General features: G+C 45.0%; 1 long non-coding RNA gene across 1 annotated transcript in view; it reads left to right on the forward strand.

The window, feature by feature from the left end:
• The window catches only part of LOC146355483 (uncharacterized), a 36,553-nt gene extending 17,298 nt beyond the window's left edge, over window positions 1-19,255 (forward strand). The window contains exons 3-4 of the long non-coding RNA XR_014788636.1: window positions 14,598-14,712; window positions 18,774-19,255. This is a non-coding gene — a long non-coding RNA (uncharacterized LOC146355483). The remainder of the gene's footprint in view (window positions 1-14,597; window positions 14,713-18,773) is intronic.
• Window positions 19,256-21,070: the final 1,815 nt, after the last annotated feature.

Below are 21,070 nucleotides of genomic sequence, written 5' to 3' on the forward strand. Positions count from 1 at the left end.
AGAGCTGGACTATAAGGAAGGCTGAGCGCCGAAGAATTGATGCTTTCGAACTGTGGTGCTGGAGAAGACTCTTAGGAGTCCCCTGGACTGCAAGGAGGTCCAATCAGTCGATCCTAAAGGAAATCAACCCTGAGTGCTCATTGGAAGGACAGATAATGAAGCTGAAGCTCCAATATTTTGGCCACCTAATGCGAAGAGAAAACTCCCTGGAAAAGACCCTGATGCTGGGAAAGACTGAAGGCAAAAGGAGAAGGGGACGGCAGAGGATGAGATGGCTAGATAGCATCACGGATGCAATGAATATGAACTTGAGCATGCTCCGGGAGAGAGCGCAGGACAGGAAGGCCTGGCGTGCTATGGTTCATGGGGTCACGAAGAGTCGGACACGACTGAACGACTGAACAACAACAACTCCTAGATAAGACTGTTGAGTCAGGGCTCAGGGCCTGGAAAAATCAGTAAAGAGTACAGCTCCAAATGGGCAGACCCAAGATGTACAACAGACTTCCCAAGAATTCCTAAGTGTTTTCTTTTTTTCTATGTCATTCTAGTTACACCCTTTCCTGAGAGAATTCCATCTTCACAACACTTCCATGGATGGAGCTTATCTGGATGAGGATGGGGAACTGGCATCTGACTTTCATATAGTCAACTGGGTGGTTTTTCCCAATATGTCCACTGCTAGAGTGGACGTTGGGAGCATAGAGAGACAGGCCTCCTCGGAGATCAAGCTCACCATTGATCAGAATGCCATTGTGTGGCCCAAGAGGTTAAACCAGGTAGGAGAAACTACTCATTTCATTTGATGTCCTTTAATACTTTATTTGTATATTGATTACATTTCTACACTTTCCTAGGCAATCCAATATAAATAGATAGAAAAGGTTTAGAATCATTTTAAGGAATGCTTGGCAGCCGGCTGTGAAGTTTGCCTTGCTCGTATTCCCCTATCTTCTTTACAAGGCATATTTGAAACATTGTAAACTCTTGTGGGGGCTGTCACAAAATGTCTTCCATGATAAGGCATGCCCATTCACATAATGGCTGTTCTGCTGGGCATGGCCATCATAAATTAGAAAGATCCTGCCACATCCCATCATGTCTGCAATTGTATGACAATGTCTCCATCACCTGTCCAGGTGCTGGCCCTTAATTTGCTTTAAGGCATGGGTGTTCTGCGTGAAAGGGGTGGATCGGTTTGTATTTGTGTGTGTGAATGAGGATGAGAGTGATTTCTGTATCCATTAATTTGACAGTGTTAAGACGCTTTCACTGCATTCTGGACATTTTTTAAACCCCGCCTTTAATATCTTTTGCAATTTTATTTGTTAAATATCCCCCCCCCCAATCCTTCATTATTATACCACCCCACCACCCAGCACACTCAGCTTTGCAGGTATCCCCTCCCATACTTGGTCCTGAGAAATCCAGTCCTCTTTAGTTGTGAGGAGACAATTATAAGATGAATTTTAGTACTGTGCAGCTTCTCTTTGTTACTTCTGAATAGGTATCAACAGTGGTCCATCTGTACCTGATGAACGGTGTCTACAAAACATAGCCCAAAGTGAATTTGTTAGTCTTTAATATGGCAGGTGATTCTTTGAGGTCATTAAAAGAGGTGGAATTCAGACAATCTCACAATTTGTGGCTGGGTTCCAAACAGTCTGTGTGGCTCTGCGCATATCTTCTTCTTCTTCTTCTTCTTCTTCTTCTTCTTCTTCTTCTTCTTCTTCTTCTTCTTCTTCTTCTTCTTCTTCTTCTACTTCTGGTGTGGCTGGCCCGCACCGTTCTTCATGCATGATTTTAAAGTCATTTCATTCTCTGTGGAATGGGAGTTGCTGTTGTTACAGAAGAATCTGGGTCAAATCAAAGTAATATTTTTTGGGATTATTTTTATTTTTGTAACAATGTGCAAAAGGTGGATTAGGGATGCTTTAAGGAAACAATCCCATGCAGGTTTAGACAAAAAAGATTCTTCCAACTGCCAGGATGCTTCAGACAGGCACATTGGCTGTGTGGTGGTGAGAGCTGAACAACATCTTTCTGTCTTAATATACATAGGATTGTGCCTTCAGTTGTTCATTTCAAGTTCCAGATTCAGACTGCCTCTGCTTTTGTTCCATCAACAGAAGAACAGCCACCAAAAAGGAGGCGGGGGCACTATCTGAAAGTTCCCTGTTATACAAAAGTATAACTAGTTTCTACCGATATATATCAAATGTTCAGACTAAGAAATTTCCCTGTATTCTCTTTCTCTTCATGGATAGGCTGTGCCTTTTTCTCAATGTATTGAAAGTTGTCGGCCTGGATATGCCAAGTTGACTAAGGAAGGAGAGCCCCTCTGTTGCTATGCTTGTGTCCCATGTCCAGAAGGAACCATCTCCAATCAGTAAGGTGGGTGATTCTGGAGCCAAGAGCTGCTCTTTAGGAACAGGGCCCACGTGTATTGACATGTTCTGGGAACGGTTGTTTTAGGCATGGGTTCCTTTGCGAGTGGAGATGGGTCAAAGAAGACGCAGACAACAAGCTTGGATTGAAAATTGGGCCACATTTATTGAAATATTTGCAAAGGGGTAACTAGGACAGGCATCTAACTGTGTCAGCGTCTAGCTGACACTTCTAGGGTGAAAACACACCCAGCCTGAGGGGTGGCGGTGATCTCGCCATCCCTCTGGACTGCCCCTTCTGGGGGAGGTAGACCTTCCGGTGTCACCCCCAACCTGGTGCCGCAAAACACCTGGGTGAGTGAGTAGGGTTGGTCTCCCAGGCAACCCTTATCCCCCCGCCAAGCTGCACAACCCGTTCGGGGGGCCTCAGACGTCACCTGTCACCATAAGGTGCCTCTGTGTGCACACCATCCCTACTCCCTTTCCTGTTTTGCCCGTCCTAGCCGCCAAGTGGAATGTGACCGATGATATAGACTGTATTCCCTTACAGGACACACACAACCCACATAACAGTGTGACGTAGGCAAAAAAGACTCACAGTCCTAGGCCAATCTGGCTGTGAACCAAAAAAATTCCTACATGGCTCCCAAAGGGGCAACCGGCAAAACCCACACTGCTAAGGGGAGGGTGGGAGGGAGCTGTGTCACGCCAAAGAGCTGAGATAGGGAGGGGGGTCGAGTTTAAGACAATTTGGCCCGCTCCTCCCTGACTGGTGGTGCGACTGGGGTGCACCAATCAGAGGCCCATACGTCTTATCACCCCACCCGCCCGCAATGGCCCCCCCCTTTCAGCCAGACAAGCTGGCGCCGGGTAGGGCATTTCTGTAGTTTTGTTCCCAAGTAAAGGAAGGAAAGTACTGTGTGTGTGTGTGTGTGTGTGTGTGTGTGTGTTGTTTTACAGGATCTAGCAATATAGACAGGGGAAACTACAAAGGAAGATTTGAAATGAGAGTGTTGGGGGATGGGAAAACAAAGGACAAGCAAGGAAACTAAAATTATTTTTTTTCTTGTTTCAAGAGAGAAAGAAAGAAAGAGAGAGAGAGAGAGAGAGAGAGAGAGAGAGAAAACTAACTAGAATGGTTGAATGTTTCGGAAGGGTCGGGTGGCATGGGTGGGTAATGGTGGTGAAGCCAAAGAGTAAGACAAGGAATGGTTGAAAGTAATGTTTCTCGTTTTCTAAAGAAATGATCTAGAAAAGAAAGAAAGAAAAGGAATAGTTGAATTGAAAAGGGCTGGGTGGGAAAGAATAAGAACAAAGGTTTAGTGGAACATATGCACACGCACACACACACACCACAGGTTTAGCCAACTAACCGAAACAGCTTGCTCTAAGTGTAAGCAGCAGCTCTGTCTCCTACAATGAGACAAATGCAGGCTGATCTCCAATATATCCAGTATCCCACCCAACCTCCTCCACCACTATAAATGGTTGGAGACTGCCGGGTGATGTTCAGCCTAAATTTGGCAAATAGTGTTGCCATTCGCCAATGCTTACTCCCTCCTCCTCCTCTCCCCTTCCCTTCTCCCTCCTCCTCTCCCACTCCCTGGTCTTTCTCAAGTTGATACCTTGTGATAGGGATGTACGAAAGTTCTGCCACAGATCTCGGGGAGGCAGAATGCCAGAGCATTCGGCACCCCGAAATCGTTGGTAGAACGGCCACCTGCCCCCCCCGCCCCCCCCCCCCCCCCGGACGGGACTTACCTTAGGCGGATCTTCCTGGCGGAGGCTGCCATTTCCAGGTAAAAAAAAAACAAAAACAAAAAAAATGTGATAGGCTACGTAAAGATTTACGTAGCCTATCACGGCTAGATTTTAAAAAAACACCGTGATAGGCTACATAAATGTTTACGTAGCCTATCACAGCTGATCAAAAAAACCAAACACACACATGCGCGTACGCAAATGGCGGCACCTATTGGTGCCGCCATTTGTATTCCTTATTTTGGCACGTCTTAGTCTCTGTAAACATTTACGTAGACTAAGACGGCGAAAAAACGGGAACGCAAATAGAGTAGCATCTACGCTATTTGAGTTTCCCTTATTTTCGCCTCCTTAGTCTACATAGAATCATAGAATCATAGAATAGTAGGGCTGGAAGGGGCCTACAAGGCCATCGAGTCCAACCCCCTGCTCAATGCAGGAATCCAAGTCAGTTTACGTAGTGGCATGTCTTAGTCTACGTAGACTAAGACATGCCAAAATAAGGAATGCAAATGGCAGCGCCCATGGGCGCTGCCATTTTCGTATGCAGGTTGTTGTTTTTTTAATCAGACGTGATAGGCTACGTAAACATTTACGTAGCCTGTCACAGCTGATGGCAGCTGACTGCAGGGACGCAAACAGCAGCGGCTACGGCCGCCACCATTTGCATCCCTGTTAGCCAGCAGCCGGATATCCAGCTGCTGGCAGAGCCGGCCGGTGGCTCTGTAGAATCACTGCGGAGCACAGCAGGCCAGCCAGGATTCTGGGGGGGGGGGTGGAACAGAGCACCTCCCCCCCCGGCAAGGATTCCGGGGGGAGGGATGGAACGCCTCCCCTCCAACCATTAGCATAATCCCCGAAAGGTAAGTGATTTTCGTACCTTGTGAAGCAGGCTGTCTGGGCTTCAGAAGGCCTCAGAATAGCCCTGAATATTCAAGGTGGTTGGAGGCACTGCATTACAGACCTGCTTCACTTTGGACCACCTCGGTGCTGTTCTGATTTGCTTCAAAACGCACAGAGGTAACCTGAACTGCCCCAATTGGCTTTGGGATTTCGATTTAGCACTGAACTGATGCACAGCCCTATTTGCACAGCCATCTGAAGGCAGGCCCTCATGAAGTGCATTGCAGAATTCCAGTTTTGAGAGAACACTCCTGTTCCTTCAGAGAAGAGTAACCCCATGAAGAGCAGGCAACTAACCATGTTCCCAGACAGCACAGCCACTCACCCATGGAGTGACTTTGAATGATAGAGAATCTAGAATCTCGGGCAAAATCTTTTAGGGTAGTGATGCACAGGACTGAACCTGCAAAGTTCTCCATGCAAAACATGTCCCCTGCCACTGAACATGAGCAGAGCCCTGTTGGTTCAGATCAATGGACCATCTAGTCCAGCAGGCTGTTCCCAAAGCATCCAGCCAGGTGCCTCTGAGAAGCCCATAAGCAGGACATGAAGGCAATAGCCCTCTCCTGTTGTTACAAACTTGAAATGGTATGCAGAAGCAGACTGGTTTTCTATCCTCAGGACGTACATATTTATTAATTATTGGTTTATTCAAGTATTTTCATCCAGCTAAGCAGCAAAGTGAGGCTCCCAGAGTCACCTACAATTGATAAAAAAAGATGGTCCCTGCTGATGGGCTTACACTATAAAAAGACATGGCACGCAATGAAAAGGGATGAGGAAGCAACCATATAGGAACCATGATCACAAGGTATTGATAGACCTCCATGAATGTATCTAATCTTTGTTTATTGCTTCAGGCCACTACCACATACTGTGGCATGGCATTATGAAATCTGCCCCCTTTTCAACCCTCATTTATTTTGTTAGTTTTTGCTCTCTCGTGCATCCTGGTTTCACCTTCCTTTCATGGCATCTATGCTTTCACCCTTAACATATCTTATAGGGCAGGGCTGGGCATAAAGTAGATCTCCAGATGTTTGGAATTCATCTTCCATAAGCTCCTCCTAACATGGACAATGGAGAGAAAGCTGGGATTTGAATTCCAAGACATCTGGAGATCTATTTTCTGTACACCCCTGTTTTGGAGGCTGTAATAGACCACTGACTAAGAATGATGTAAAATCGATTGTAGCAGATTTCCCCAACCTGATTCCCAGCAGATGTTTGGGAGTTCAATTGCCATCAGTCGAAATCATGGTGTTCAATGGTTAGCAATGCTGAGATTTCTGGTCCAAACCATTTTCAGGACACCACCTCATGGAAGAGGCTGGATTATAATAATTCTGCAACTAGTCTTTCCTCCTCCTCCTCCTCCTCCTCCTCCTCCTCCTCCTCCTCCTCCTCCTCCTCCTCCTCTTCTTCTTCTTCTTCTTCTTCTTCTTCTTCTTCTTCTTCTTCTTCTTCTTCTTCTTCGTCTTCTTCAGATGCAGGCCATTGTGACAAGTGTCCAGATGATCAACATCCCAACAAGCACCGAGATCAATGTGTTCCTAAGCTGATCAACTTTCTCTCCTACAAAGAAATGTTGGGGACCATCATTACCTTCCTTTCCCTTTTCTTATCCCTCACCACTGGCCTTCTTTTAGTTATCATCATTAAATATCGAGAAACCCCAGTAGTCAAAGCCAACAACCGTGACCTCACCTACATGCTCCTAATCTCTCTCCTGCTTTTCTTTTTGTCCTCCTTCCTATTCATTGGTCAGCCCCAGAAGGTGACCTGCATTCTCTGACAAACTGCCTTCAGCATCATCTTCTCGGTTGCCGTCTCTTGTTTGTTGGCCAAAATGATCATGGTGGTGGTAGCATTTCTAGCCACCAAGCCAGGCAGCAGGATGAGGAAATGGCTGGGGAGCAGTTTGGCAAACTCTATTGTAATGTCTTCCTCTACTGTTCAAGTTGGCACCTGCATTGTCTGGCTTGGAATCTCTCCTCCATTTCCAGACTCTGATATGCTTTCCCAACCTGGGCAGATCATCCTGCAATGCAATAAAGGGTCTCTCATCATGTTTTATCTCACACTTGGTTACATGGGCTTTCTAGCTGCCATCTGTTTCATGGTGGCTTTCCTGGCCAGGAAGCTGCCTGGGGCATTCAACGAAGCCAAGCTGATCACCTTCAGCATGTTGGTGTTTTGCAGTGTGTGGGTGTCCTTTGTGCCAACCTACCTGAGCACCAAAGGCAAAGACATGGTGGCTGTGCAGGTCTTCTCCATTTTGGCCTCCAGTTTGGGATTACAGGGTTGCATCTTCATCCCCAAATGCTACATTATTGTACTGAGGCCAGATCTGAATAAAAAGGAGCATCTGATGATGAAACCAAAAGACTGCTTATGATTGAAATAGACTGATTTTGTACAGCATGGTGGTAATAAAAGCCAATGTACCTGCCTTGGGAGTGAACGTCATTTGTAAGCTATTCTAACCAATCTCCCTTCTTTCCAAATGCACTGCAAGAAGAACTGATTTATTTTGCAAAAATGTTGGCAGGGTGGTGCCGAAAGGTCTCCAGTGCATCTGAGGGGTCCCAGTATGGGGAAGGTTGGGTTAGACTGTGTGTGTTAGAGGATGTGACCCACATCGCCTTCAGCATTAAGGAAGGGTTTTAAACTCCAGTGGCCAATCTTCATGGAAACGGTGTGAGAAGTACTTTCATGTTATACCTGGATTTTCATGACATTGGTTTTGGTCCGCCAGGGGCACATGATGTAAGAAAAGCAGTGTATGCATTATTTAAAGACTGAGTTTCCCATGTCACACACTTGAATCCACCATACTTTGGTGTTGGGTGGGCTGCATCTAGCCGGTAGAACTGAACATCGTCAATGTGTAGGTGCTCCTCAGTGAATGGCATGGGCTTTTTCCCCACCCCTGTCCACACCCTCTGCTCAGGGATGTTTTCGTCCCTGTAGTTATCCCCACACCTCTCCTCTCTCTTCCACCATTGGGATATTATGAAGGATTCAAAGGTACTGTGCTATTATGAATTGGGGGGAAGGCTTCATAATGTGAATGAGTGAAGTGGCTACTGCACACTGCACCTGAAGCTGAACTTTCAGTGGCTGAGTAGAAGGCGACTTTCAGCAGGAATAGGTGATCAGACAAGTAACACCGCTAAAATTCCCTCTTCTGTGCAACTATGAAAACTGCAGGAGCCTTGCTCTGTTTTGCATCTGGCCGCGTTATCCAGTAGGGCATCTACACCAACCTGAACATTCAACATAGTTGTCCAAACTTTGGTACTTTTATATTAATCCACTACAGGTTTGCTAAAAACCTTATAACTATCAAAGAACCATATGCATTGCTTTGAGACAAGGCTTTTCTCAAGCTATCTCCTTATTTAGGGAATTTCAGTGGGTACAGACAACATCATCTTCAACTTGGACCCTCCCATGTTTTCCCAATATGTCTTCCTTTTTTTCTTTCCTTCCACAAAATGTTAATTAAGGAAGAACAGACAGAATAGTTGCACAATTTCATTTGACTGGTTGTGCTAGAACACTTCCTCCCCCTATTTTCAGTGTTCAGGCAATGAGTATTGTTGCTTCTTTCATTTCATTTATTATACTTCCATACCTCCCCATAGCCAAAGCTCTCTGGGCGGTTCACAAATGTAGCCAAAATGTTTTAATGACCAAAGTATCTTGCTCATTCTGTTTGTAGGGAAGATTTGTTGCACTAGATATCCCAATAATAAATAACCAAGTGAAGTCTTTTTGTTTAAATGGGAAATAGTGCACCATTAAACCAATCACAGGTACCATTTGTGAGGATGCAAAATAATACGTAAATCTTTACTTAGTAGGGATGTACGAATTGTGCTCATACCATCCCGCTTGACTTCCACAGTTTGCGTCCTCTGTCCTGTTCCGCTATCTGCTAGCCCCCGAAATCCTCTGCGTTTTTTTCCGCCTTGGAAGTTACGTAAATAAATCCACAGCAAACGCCAAAAAATCCTCTGTGCCCAACAGCCGCCCGTCCCGTCCCGCCATTCCGCAAAAGACTATTCTTCTCAAATATTTACGTTATTTTCGTCAGCCAGAATTGACCCTATGTAACTTCCGCCACACTCTCCATTGTTTGTTGTGATTGCTTACATATTTTCTCCCTAGGGGGGAATCCCCCCATAACTTCCACTGCAGTCGCCATTGTTTGTTGTGATTGCTGACATATTTGTATTTTCTCCCTTGGGGGGAATCCCCCTGTAACTTCTGCTGCACTCGCCACTGTTGTGATTGCCTTGGCCAGAACTTTCCTGCTATTTTCGTAATTGTTTACGTATTTTTTTTCATTGCTGCCTGGAATGTTTCCTGCCCTTTGTGTGCTCCCCCACTGTCTTGTTTTCTTGGACAGCGACGACTGTGATTTTATTAATTTCTGTGTATTTGTGCTTGATGTTCCTCGCGTTTACTGGTCTTGTTAACCTAACCGTCTCCCAAATAAAAAAAAATGGGGCTGCAGCTCCGCTTCCACAAAATCTGTCATCAACTTCCTGCTAAATTCCTGAATAGGGATGGTGGAGAATTTCTCCCCAAATCTCCGGGAGGCCGAATGCCAACACATTCGGTCCCCCGAAATTGTTGGTGAAATTCTCCGCCCCCCGTCCCCCCTGGGATGGGACTTACCTCCTACGAATATCCCTCCCGGCGGCGGGTCCTAGTGGCGGTTTGGCGGCGGTTCAGCGGGGCACCGCCGAAAAAAACAAACACCTGTGATAGGCTACGTAACGATTAACGTAGCCTATCATGGCTAGATTTCCAAAGTCAGCCATGATAGGCTACGTTAATCATTACGTAGCCTATCAAGGGTGACTTTGAAAAAAAAAAAAAAAAGCACATACGCAAATGGCAGCGCCCATGGGGTGCCACCATTTGCGTTCCTTATTTGGTCCCGGTAGTCTAGGTAAAGATTTACGTAGACTACGGCGAAAATAAGGGCAACGCATATAGTCCCTTTCCGGGGTGGGTGGGGGGGCAGAGAATTTCACCACCAATTTCGGGGGGCCTAGTATGCGAACCGAGAACTACCGGAAGTACAAGCTGGGTTTCGAAGAGGCAGAGGAACTAGAGATCAAATCGCCAACATTCGCTGCATCATGGAGAAAGCAAGAGAATTCCAGAAAAACGTCTATTTCTGCTTCATTGACTACGCTAAAGCCTTGGATTGTGTGGATCACAACAAACTGTGGCAAATTCTGAAAGTGATGGGAGTACCAGACCACCTTACCCGTCTCCTGAGAAGCCTGTACGAGGGTCAAGAAGCAACAGTAAGAACCAGACATGGAACAACCGATTGGTTCAAAATTGGGAAAGGAGTACGACAAGGCTGCATATTGTCACCCTGCTTATTTAACTTATATGCAGAGTACATCATGAGAAATGCCGGGTTGGATGAATCACAGGTCGGAATTAAGATTGCCGGGAGAATGATCAACAACCTCCGATATGCAGACGATACCACCCTAATGGCAGAAAGCGAAGAGGATCTCAAGAGCCTCTTGTTGAGGGTGAAAGAGGAGAGTGCAAAAGCTGGTTTGAAACTCAACATTAAAAAAACTAAGATCATGGCATCTGGCCCTATCACTTCCTGGCATATAGAAGGGGAAGAAATGGAAGCAGTGACAGATTTTACTTTCTTGGGCTCCAAGATCACCGCAGACGGTGACTGTAGCCATGAAATTAAAAGACGCTTGCTCCTTGGGAGGAAAGCTATGGCCAACCTAGACAGCATAGTCAGAAGCAGAGACATCACCTTGCCGACAAAGGTCCATCTAATCAAAGCTATGGTTTTCCCAGTAGTAATGTATGGCTGTGAGAGCTGGACTATAAGGAAGGCTGAGCGCCAAAGAATTGATGCTTTCGAACTGTGGTGCTGGAGAAGACTCTTAGGAGTCCCCTGGACTGCAAGGAGGTCCAATCAGTCCATCCTAAAGGAAATCAACCCTGAGTGCTCATTGGAAGGACAGATAATGAAGCTGAAGCTCCAATATTTTGGCCACCTAATGCGAAGAGAAAACTCCCTGGAAAAGACCCTGATGCTGGGAAAGACTGAAGGCAAAAGGAGAAGGGGACGGCAGAGGATGAGATGGCTAGATAGCATCACGGATGCAATGAATATGAACTTGAGCACGCTCCGGGAGAGAGCGCAGGACAGGAAGGCCTGGCGTGCTATGGTCCATGGGGTCACGAAGAGTCGGACACGACTGAACGACTGAACAACAACAACAATGAGTTGGCATTCGGCCTCCCGGAGATTCGGGGAGAAATTCTCCGCCATCCCTAACCAAGGCCCTCCTCATTAACATTAGGAGCAGCTAGGAGGTGGCAGCGCTGTTTGGCAGCTGCTCCTGCCGCAGTGAAGTTTATTGGGCCCGGATAAAGAGGAGGATGGAGTGAGAGAGCCACCATCGCACGACAGGGCAATTGCAGTCCAAATGGAAGGCGCTGAAGCAGTCCTTCATCAGGGAGGGGATGGCTGCTGCTGAGAGGAGGGCACTGCTGTCCAACCCCCCCCCCGCCTACTACTGGTGCATCCACAGAGTGTGGGTCAAAGCAGGCCAGCCCCCATTTTTGCAGAGGCATATGCCTGGTAAGTTATATTTATCCCATCCCATCATCAAGCTTAACTAAATATGAAAACAAGGATGTGTATGGAAAATGAAGCTATCTCTTTGTGGTCTCATGTGGAAACAGACAAATCCTGACATTTAGCCTGCAATCTTATGCTTGGTGAACTTGGACAGAAAAAGGTCCCATCATCTTCCAGCCACTTTGGCTGGTTCAAGAAGGGATGCTGGGAACTGCATTGCTTTTGCCTGTACAACCACATGCATAGGATTATGCGGGCCTGGCTACAACTCATATTTAGGAGTGTACGAAAGTCATTTACCTGGTCTCTCAGCTTGCTTCGCGGTGGGGGGGAGGCACATCGCTGCTCCCCCCAAAGTTCAGGCCGAGGGGGGAGGCTTCACGCCTCGCCAGGCCGAAATTCAGGCCGGGGGGGAGGCTTCCTGCCTCGCCCGGCCGAAATTCAGGCCGGGGAGGAGGTGCCTCGCCTCGCCCGGCTGCGAAATAAAAAGTTTTTTTTTAAAAAAAAATTCTTCCTCCTCCTCCTCCTCACCCTCATGGAGCACAAACAGAACCAGTGGAGTTGTCAAGAGTTAGTTTACCACTGTTCAGTTTTGTTCGCATGTTGTGGCCCTTACGACTTCAAGAATTTGTTTCTTCATTCATAGTTAGTGAAATATTGCCACCATCTCTCATATCCCGCACACAGAGAAACCCTGACATAGGGCTTGTATTTATGGAGACAGATAGATCCAGTTTCCCCTGATCCCCTTTAAACTCTGAGAACACCAAGATAGTTTCTGCCAAGTGGTCCAGGTGTCAGTCAGACCAATCTCAACATAGGCCAAAGAACTAAATCAAATTCCATATCCAGTTGAGTCTCTGTATTCATGGACCAAGCAGAGAGAAGATCGGAAATGGTTGGTTGCATTTCAGGTAAAACAAAGAATACAGTTATGTGCCTAAGGTCATTCAAACGTGGTTGAACTGCTCTGTCACTGACCCATGAAATAGAGCTACACTGATGAGTTATGGAAACAAGGAGCGACATTCGTGAAAGGTAAGTCCCATCCCGGGGGGGGGGCGGGGGGGCGGAGAATTTCTCCCTGAACAACCTTCGGAGGACCGAATGCGTTGGCACTCGGCCCCCCGATGTTTCGGGGAGAAATTCTCCCCCATCCCTAGTGGGTTCCCACTTTTTCATAAGCTGCATTTTTGTACTGTGCAGCGTCTCACTGTTACTCCTGTATAGGTACGGAGAGAACTCCATCTGCACCAGATGAAGTGGCCAATGCCCTCAAAACATAGGCCAGAATGAATGTGCTAGTCCTTGAGGCTCTGTGTGTTCTTCTCCCTTCTCATGAGTGTCAGGGAGAACAGTTTTCAAATGTAGGGGTGCACAAAAGTCCCTTACCTGTCCTCGAAGGTTTTCGCGGTGGGGGGGAGGCGCTTTGCTGCTCCCCCCGCAAACTTCAGGCCGGGGGGGAGGCTTCCTGCCTCGCCCGGCCGAAATTCAGGCCGGGGAGGAGGCGCCTCGCCTCGCCCGGCCGTGAACTAAAAAGTTAAAAAAAAAACAAAACGCCCCCGTGATAGGCTACGTTAATCGTCACGTAGCCTATCATGGGTGACTTAAAAAAAAAAAAAGCGCATACGCAAATGGCGGCCTCCATAGGGAGCCGCCATTCGCGTTCCTTATTTGGTCGCTGTAGTCTATTTGCGTTGCCCTTATTTTCACTGTAGTCTACGTAAATCTTTACGTAGACTACAGTGACCAAATAAGGAACGGGAATGGCGGCTCCCTATGGGGGCCGCCATTATCCGTACGTGCTTTTTTTTTTTTAAGTCACCCGTGATAGGCTATGTGACGATTTACGTAGCCTATCACGGCTGACTTTGCAGATCTAGCCATGATAGGCTATGTTAATCATCACATAGCCTATCATGGGGGCGTTTTTTTTTTCTTTTATTGGAATGGCAGCGGCAGCCAGTCGAAAGATCGGCTGCCGCCCCCGCCCCTGACGAAGACCCGACGAACCGCCGGCCAGACCCGCCGCCGGGAGGGACATTCGCCAAAGGTAAGTCCCGTCCTGGGGGGGGGGTGCAGGGGGCGGGGGGCGGAGAATTTCTCCCCGAAACTTGTTCAGGGGGCCGAACACGTTGGCGCTCGGCCCCCCGAAGTTTCGGGGAGAAATTCTCCGCCATCCCTATTCAAATGACATCTCAATGGTAGGTTAACAACAAGGTTTATAAAGGTGTTCTCCTGTTCAAGGTGCCAGCCAGCCATGCCCTTCTCCAGGTACTCCATTCCATTTCCCCCACCCTTTCCCTTCTGCTTTTCAAACTGGCACTCAATGTTCTGTGGGTACTGAACATATTATAGTTATCAATGGACTATTTTGTTTGGTGGGGGGAGCTTGCCCACTTCAGTTGCCTTTTTTTAAAAAAAGTCTGCCTTTGTACACTGCTGCCCTCCTTCAGGAGCGAGTGCTGGCAGGCTATTATGGGAAAATGATAATGGCTAATATTGCGGACACAGAAGAAGCTTCAGTATTGTGGGGAAAGTGGGAATAGGGGATAGTTTGAGCTCAGGCAATGATCCTTGTTCTGAGTATCATGGGAAAATTTGTCTTTAGCTCTGGGACTATCCTTGAGCTGGTTGGGGAACTGAATGGTTTCTGGTTCAACTGCTTCCTTGACTCTGCAGAATGTGTAGTGCATTTAAAACACCCCCTGATGCCACTCTCTGCACTGGGAAGAAATTTTGCATTAGTGTCACTGGGAGTCTGGTTCTAAGAGTAAATAAAATGTTGAGATTTCTATTTCCTAGAAAGGCCATTTTAATAAATGATGCAAGAAATGGGATATCCTTGTGTGGAATTTTGGGTGAAAATTTGATGACATCTTTGTTTGTTGTAGTTTAGGGGGTGCGAAGTACTGGTCCATCCTCCCATTCTTGTTTGGCATTGAAGGGTCTGACCCTGAAATCTCCAACAGGATTTCAAGCATGCTGGACATCTACAAAGTCCCCCAGGTATGCATGTTGGTGAAGGATAAAGGCTGAGTCTACTTCCACCTTGCAGTCTCTCCAGGGAAGACCAGGAGGTGGCATTCAGCTGGGAATCACCATGTAAGGCGGGAGACAGGCAGCACTCACCAGAACAGCTGAATATGGTCTGAGAGATATTTTGCCTTCCTGAGAATACAGATAAGACATAAGCGAACAAGCACACAACTGGAAATAGGGCAAGTAATAATAGTGTCATTTTAGAACATTAGGAAGACACAATGAACCTGGTGGGTGTTAGTGATCTATTTGAAATAGTTTGTTGGAACAATATAATTCTCCAGCAAAGGAAATTGTTACCTTGACGTGATGCTGGAGCTTGAGCACCTCAATGACTCTGTGAGCTAAACCATGAAAGGACACCCAAGACAGGAGGGTCATGGCAGAGAGGTCAGACTAAATATGATCCCTAGGGAAGGAAATGGCAACCCACCCCAGTATTCTTGCCATGAAAACTAAATGGATCAGTACAACCAGAGATATGTCGATATACCATTGGAAGATGGGACTCCCAGGTTGGAAGATGGTCAAAATGCTGCTGGAGAGGAACAGAGGATAAGTTCAACTAGCCCCAGATGTGATGACGCAGCTAGCTCAAAGCCGAAAGGATGGCTAGCTGCCGATGGTGCTGGTGGTGAACGACAAATCTGATGTTCTAAAGATCAACACACCAAAGGAACCTGGAATGTAAGATCTATGAGCCAGGGCAAATTGGATGTGGTTACTGGGGAGATGTCAAGATTAAATATAGACATTTTGGGTGTCAGTGAACTGAAATGGACTAGAATGGGCCACTTCACAACAGGTGACCACCAGATCTATGACTGTGGACAAGAAGACCACAGAAGAAATGGAGTAGCCTTCATAATTAATAATAAAGTGGCTAAAGCAGTGCTTGGATACAATCCAAAAAATGACAGAATGATCTCAATTCGAATTCAGGGTAAGCCATTTAACATCACAGTCATCCAAATATACGCCCCAACCACAGATGCTGAAGAAGCAGAAGTAGATCAGTTCTATGAGGATCTGCAGCACCTACTGGATAATAACAAAGATGTTATTTTAATTGCAGGAGACTGGAATGCTAAGGTGGGTAGTCAAACGACACCTGGAATTACAGGCAAGCATGGTCTGGGAGAACAAAATGAAGCAGGACATAGGCTGATAGAATTTTGCCAAGACAATTTTATTTATTTATTTATTTATTTCATTTCTACAACTCACTCTGCATAACAAACACTCTCTTCCAACAACCTAAGAGATGACTTTATACATGGATTTCACCAGATGGTCGACACCGAAATCAGATTGACTACATCCTTTGTAGCCAAAGGTGGCAGATATCTTTGCAGTCGGTAAGAGCAAGAACTGGAGCTGATTGTATGTCAGATCATGAACTTCTTATTGCACAATTTAGAATCAGACTCAAGAGAATAGGGAAGACCCACAGATCAGTTCGATATGAGCTGACTAATATTCCTCATGGATATGCAGTGGAGGTGAAGAATAGATTGAAGGGACTAGATTCAGTAGATAGGGTCCTGGAAGAACTATGCACAGAAGGTTGCAACATTGTTCAGGAGGCATCAACAAAAAAATCCCAAAGAAAAAGAAAACCAAGAAGGCAAGTTGGCTGTCTTCTGAGACACTGGAAGCAGCCCAAGAAAGAAGGAAAGTAAAAGGCAACAGTGGTAGGGGGAGATATGCCCAATTAAACGCAGAATTCCAGAGGTTAGCCAGAAGAGATCAGGAATTATTTTTAAACAAGCAATGCATGGAAGTGGAAGAAGATAATAGAATAGGAAGGACAAGAGACCTCTTCCAGAAAATTAGGAACATCAGTATGATCAATATCACATATTCATGATACTTTGAGGAGTTCCTCTTGAGACGTAAATATTGTCCATATAGTAAATTCTTACACAGATGCACTGGGTGGAAAGATTCAAAATGCAAAAGAGGATTCCTGTCAGTCAGTTTTCTGAATCCTCTAATGTAGAAATGATTTTGTCTGCAGTATACCTCTGTATCTAAAAATGAAACACTCAGTGCATCAAAATGAGAAGGAAATTTTATAGTGGGATGTATGGTATTGATCCAGGTCAGAAACTGATGTAAAATGTCTTGTTTTGAAAATATTAGAAAAATACCATCAATATAACATTTATAAAAAATAAAATACTTATAAAATGGATTGAAGTTACTGTTAGATATTGCGTTGTCCTTTAGGGATGCCATGAATAAATTAGGCACACTAGGGGCAAAAGGACTCCCCGTTGCTACTCTCCTAACTTGAAAATAAAATTGTTGAGAGAATCTGAAATAACTATTCTCAAGAATGATGTCCACTAATTCCATAAGGAAATATCTGGGGGGGGGGGGAGGAAGATCGTCCCTAATATCAAGAAAAGTTTCAACCGTCATACATGCCTCCTCATGTGGAATATTAGTATATAAGGAATTAACATCCAGAGTTACCAAGGCAGCCTCTGGAGGAATTTCCATGCCCTCCACCTTATTAATGAAGTCCCTGGTGTCTTTCAAATATGAAGGAATCATGATGACCAAAGGACATAGAAAATAGTTGAGATACTGAGATACAGGTTCCAAAATAGAATTAGAAGTCGAGACAATCAGGCGACTGGGAGGTGGAAAACCAGGCTTGTGTATTTTAGGAAGGATAGAGATGACAGGAACCCATGGATACGGGTTCTGAAGAAATTTAGAGTTTTTTTCATTAATCAGCATGAAAAGCATAGCTTCCGTTACCATAGTAGTAATGATAGACGAAATATGTTTAGTGGGGTCATAGGAAATAGGTTCATAACAAGAAGAATCTTGTAATTGTCTATGAACTTCTTGCATGTAATCTTCCTTGTTAAGCACCTCAATGGCACGACCTTGATCTGCATCCTTAATCACTATAGGCTGATCCTTATCCAATTCTGTCAAAATATTCTGATCCTTCCTTGATAGATTATACCATCCCTTCCTGGGCCTGTGTTCAAGATGTTCTATATCCCCAAGGTCCATCTGTTTAAAAACCTGAATATAGGCACTAGAGATAGCTGTTATAAATCTTGAACCACGTTGGCGGGGTGAAGATCTTAACTGTTCACTTTCACCAAAGAACTCCCTCAATTTTAATTGTCGTATAAGTTGAAAAAATCGATACGGGCATGAAAGGCATTATATCCGGGTATGGGAACAAAATCTCTCTGGAGCTGAAACAATTTCCTTGCTTATGAAGTACAGCCCCGCTTTCATGTAAATGAGTTTTGATAAGGTTATGGCAACAAATCTTAATAAGAACCTTTGTGTTTATTTGAAATAAAGTTTTTGTACATGTATATATTAGTTTAATCACTGGCAACAAGTGTGAATATAAATTTAACGAACACTGTTTGTGTACATATGTGCATATGCATGCACACACATGTGTGTGCCTGCGTGTGCATATACATATGACTATAGATCTGAATATCTGAATATCTTTACAGTTATTATTTACCTAAAGAAGCAACTCATATGTAAAACAGGATTGCAAGGGATTCCTGTAACACTTTTTGGATGGACTTTGAGATCCTTTGAACTAATTATAATAGTTATATGTATATACCTGTGATACTGATGCTTCTGTCATTTTCCAGTGTATGTACAATTGTATTCACATTGTTTTCATATGTATAATTATATTGTTCCAACAATCTATTTCAAATAGGTCACTAAGACCCACGAAGTTCATTGTGTGTTCATATTGTTATAACATTACACTATTATTGCTTGACCTATTTACAGTTGTGTGCTGGTTCGCTTATTTCTCAGAATACACCCTTCTTTCATTTGTCCACTGTATCCTCTGCTAAGGGCAGTGTGAAACAGTACAAAGAGTGCAGTTTTCAGGTTTTGATGTGGGGCGGAATCCAGACTAAGCGTGCTTCCAGACGGAAGTCTCCTAGCAGTCACACTCCAAAGGCATTTTGCAGAAATGTGGACTGATTTTTCCTTAATTTTTATTTTTCTAGTAACAAAAATTCCCAGACGTGGGGTAGCGTGGAAGGGTTACAATGTGAAGACATCATCTTCTGGACCTCCCATCAGAATCCCACCATGGAAGCAAAGTCAATCAGTCACGCATACTCCCTGCACTCAGTGGCACTTAAATCACAGCTAACTTGTCACATTGATTTCAATGGGACCTTAGTTAGACTAATTTTGGCTGGATTGAACATTGTATTTTTAGGATTACTGAATATCACCCAGGAAGTCATACTACTGAAGTGTGGGGTATAAATGTTTTAATTTTTTAAGTAAAAACAAACCTGGAATGAGTGCACATGCCTTGACCAGAAGATCCCTCTATCAACGTCCATCCAACAGTCTCCCTGGAATATATATAAAATATTCACGTAATTAAATTTCCTTTGGACAGCTTCGGTTTTGTAAGAAAGACAAAGAATTCTGTGTGTCTGATAAAATTGCCTATTTATTATGGCAAATACTTTTGTGGACGTGAGTCTGCTTTTTTTAATGTAATTTTTGTCCAATGACAAAAACACAACATAAAATTCCTTGCCACCATCCTCCATCATAAAAAATACAAGATCATAAGAAGAGCCATGCTAGATCAGACCAAGGTCCCATCTAGTCCAGCATTTTGTTCACACAGTGGCCTGCCAGCTGCTGACCAGGAAACCACAAGCAGGACACAGAAGCAATAGCACCCTCCCACCCATTTTCCCCAGCAACTGGTGTGCATAGCCATACCGCCGCAGGTACTGGAACTTGAGCAAGGCATCCTAGAACAAGGTATCACTGACAACCTTTTCTCAGTAAACGTGGGAAAGGGCCGCAGAGTAAAGGTGTGCACTGACCCCCACTTTGACTATGCACTGACCCCGATTCAGTACTTTGGAAACTGGCCCCATTCTGCTCAGCCTGATTTGGAGTCAGTCTGCTTTGAGTCATCACCAACCCCAAATCAAGCTTCGGAAATCTGAGCCTTGAATCTCCCATTGACTCTCATAGTTCATATTTGCTTTCTCTGTGGGAGGAAGTATGTGACTGGGGACTCAGATTTCACATGTGCCTTTTACCTTTCTTGTCTAAGTTAGTTTTCTCTTAGCTTGATCAGTTTACCACCTGAGAATTGGGAAGTGATGGTTGAAACAGTGATTTTTTAACTTGCTGATATTCCCTGAAATCCAACTCTAAGGTTGTTTTCTTCTTGACCTGTTTTTGCAAGTTGAAATGTGGAAAGTGCACATTTCTATGTATATTTTTCAAAAGTGTGCACTCTCCCTCGCTGATTCAAGCGTGAAGATGCATATTATTTTTGAAAATCCGCAGTCTCTTCCCCTCTTTACTAGGTCAGTTATGGGTTTGTCAGTCAAGGTCCCAAGGATAGACACAAGATCCCCTTTCATTACCGGATGGTCCCCAAACCAGAACCTCCATACCTGGGGATTGTCAAACTGCTCCTGCATTTCAGATGGACTTGGATCAGTCTCCTGGCTCCAGACAATGACAATGGAGTGCGGTTCATGAGCAGCTTCACATCTGTGGTGATCAGGAACGGAATTTGCATTGCCTTCTCAGAAAGCATTCTAGTGCAGAATTGGAGAAAGATGTTGAACATAGTTTCATATTTAATAAAAACCCAGGTCAATGTAGTTGTTTGTCCAGTGGACTCTCAGATCATAGCAAAAGTAATATTCATAATGCATAGAGCTGAACAGATGACAAAACAAACTGTGGGGAAAGTTTGGATTGCAACGGCTCTGCAGGAAGTCAGCATCAGCTTGATGTACACCATGCAGCGTCAGCTGGATGTTGATTTCCAGCACACCCCAGTTTCTTTGTCCTTCTTAATCAAGAAAGACAGACGGACAGAGTATCACAATTTAGAATCATTTGCCGTTGCTATCAAGCATTTTGTAGAGACAGCATTTGAGTGTTCATATTCCAGTCATGTGCAGTCTGGGAAAGTCTGGGAAAGATGCAGAGAAAAAGAGACCTGGGAGGACTTGTCCCAGGATGTCATTGAAAGGATCCTATCTCAAGACTCCTACAGTGTTTACAGTTCCATCCAGGCTGTGGCATGGACCTTACATGCCGCATACTCATCCCAATCAAATGCGATGAGGATGGCTGGCGGAGAGAAGCAGGCACTTCAGAGGTTCCAGCCATGGCAGGTATTCCTTCTCCTTCACACATTTCATTCATTGATTACACTTACACCCCCCCCTTTCTTCCAAGGAGCTCAAGGTGGCACAGATGTTGTCCTCCCCATTTTTGTCCTCACAACAGCCCTGTGAATTAG

Source organism: Heloderma suspectum, chromosome 2, assembly GCF_057233095.1.
Source record: "Heloderma suspectum isolate Gila_16-S chromosome 2, 16-S_ref, whole genome shotgun sequence".
NCBI classification, from domain to species: Eukaryota; Metazoa; Chordata; class Lepidosauria; order Squamata; family Helodermatidae; genus Heloderma; species Heloderma suspectum.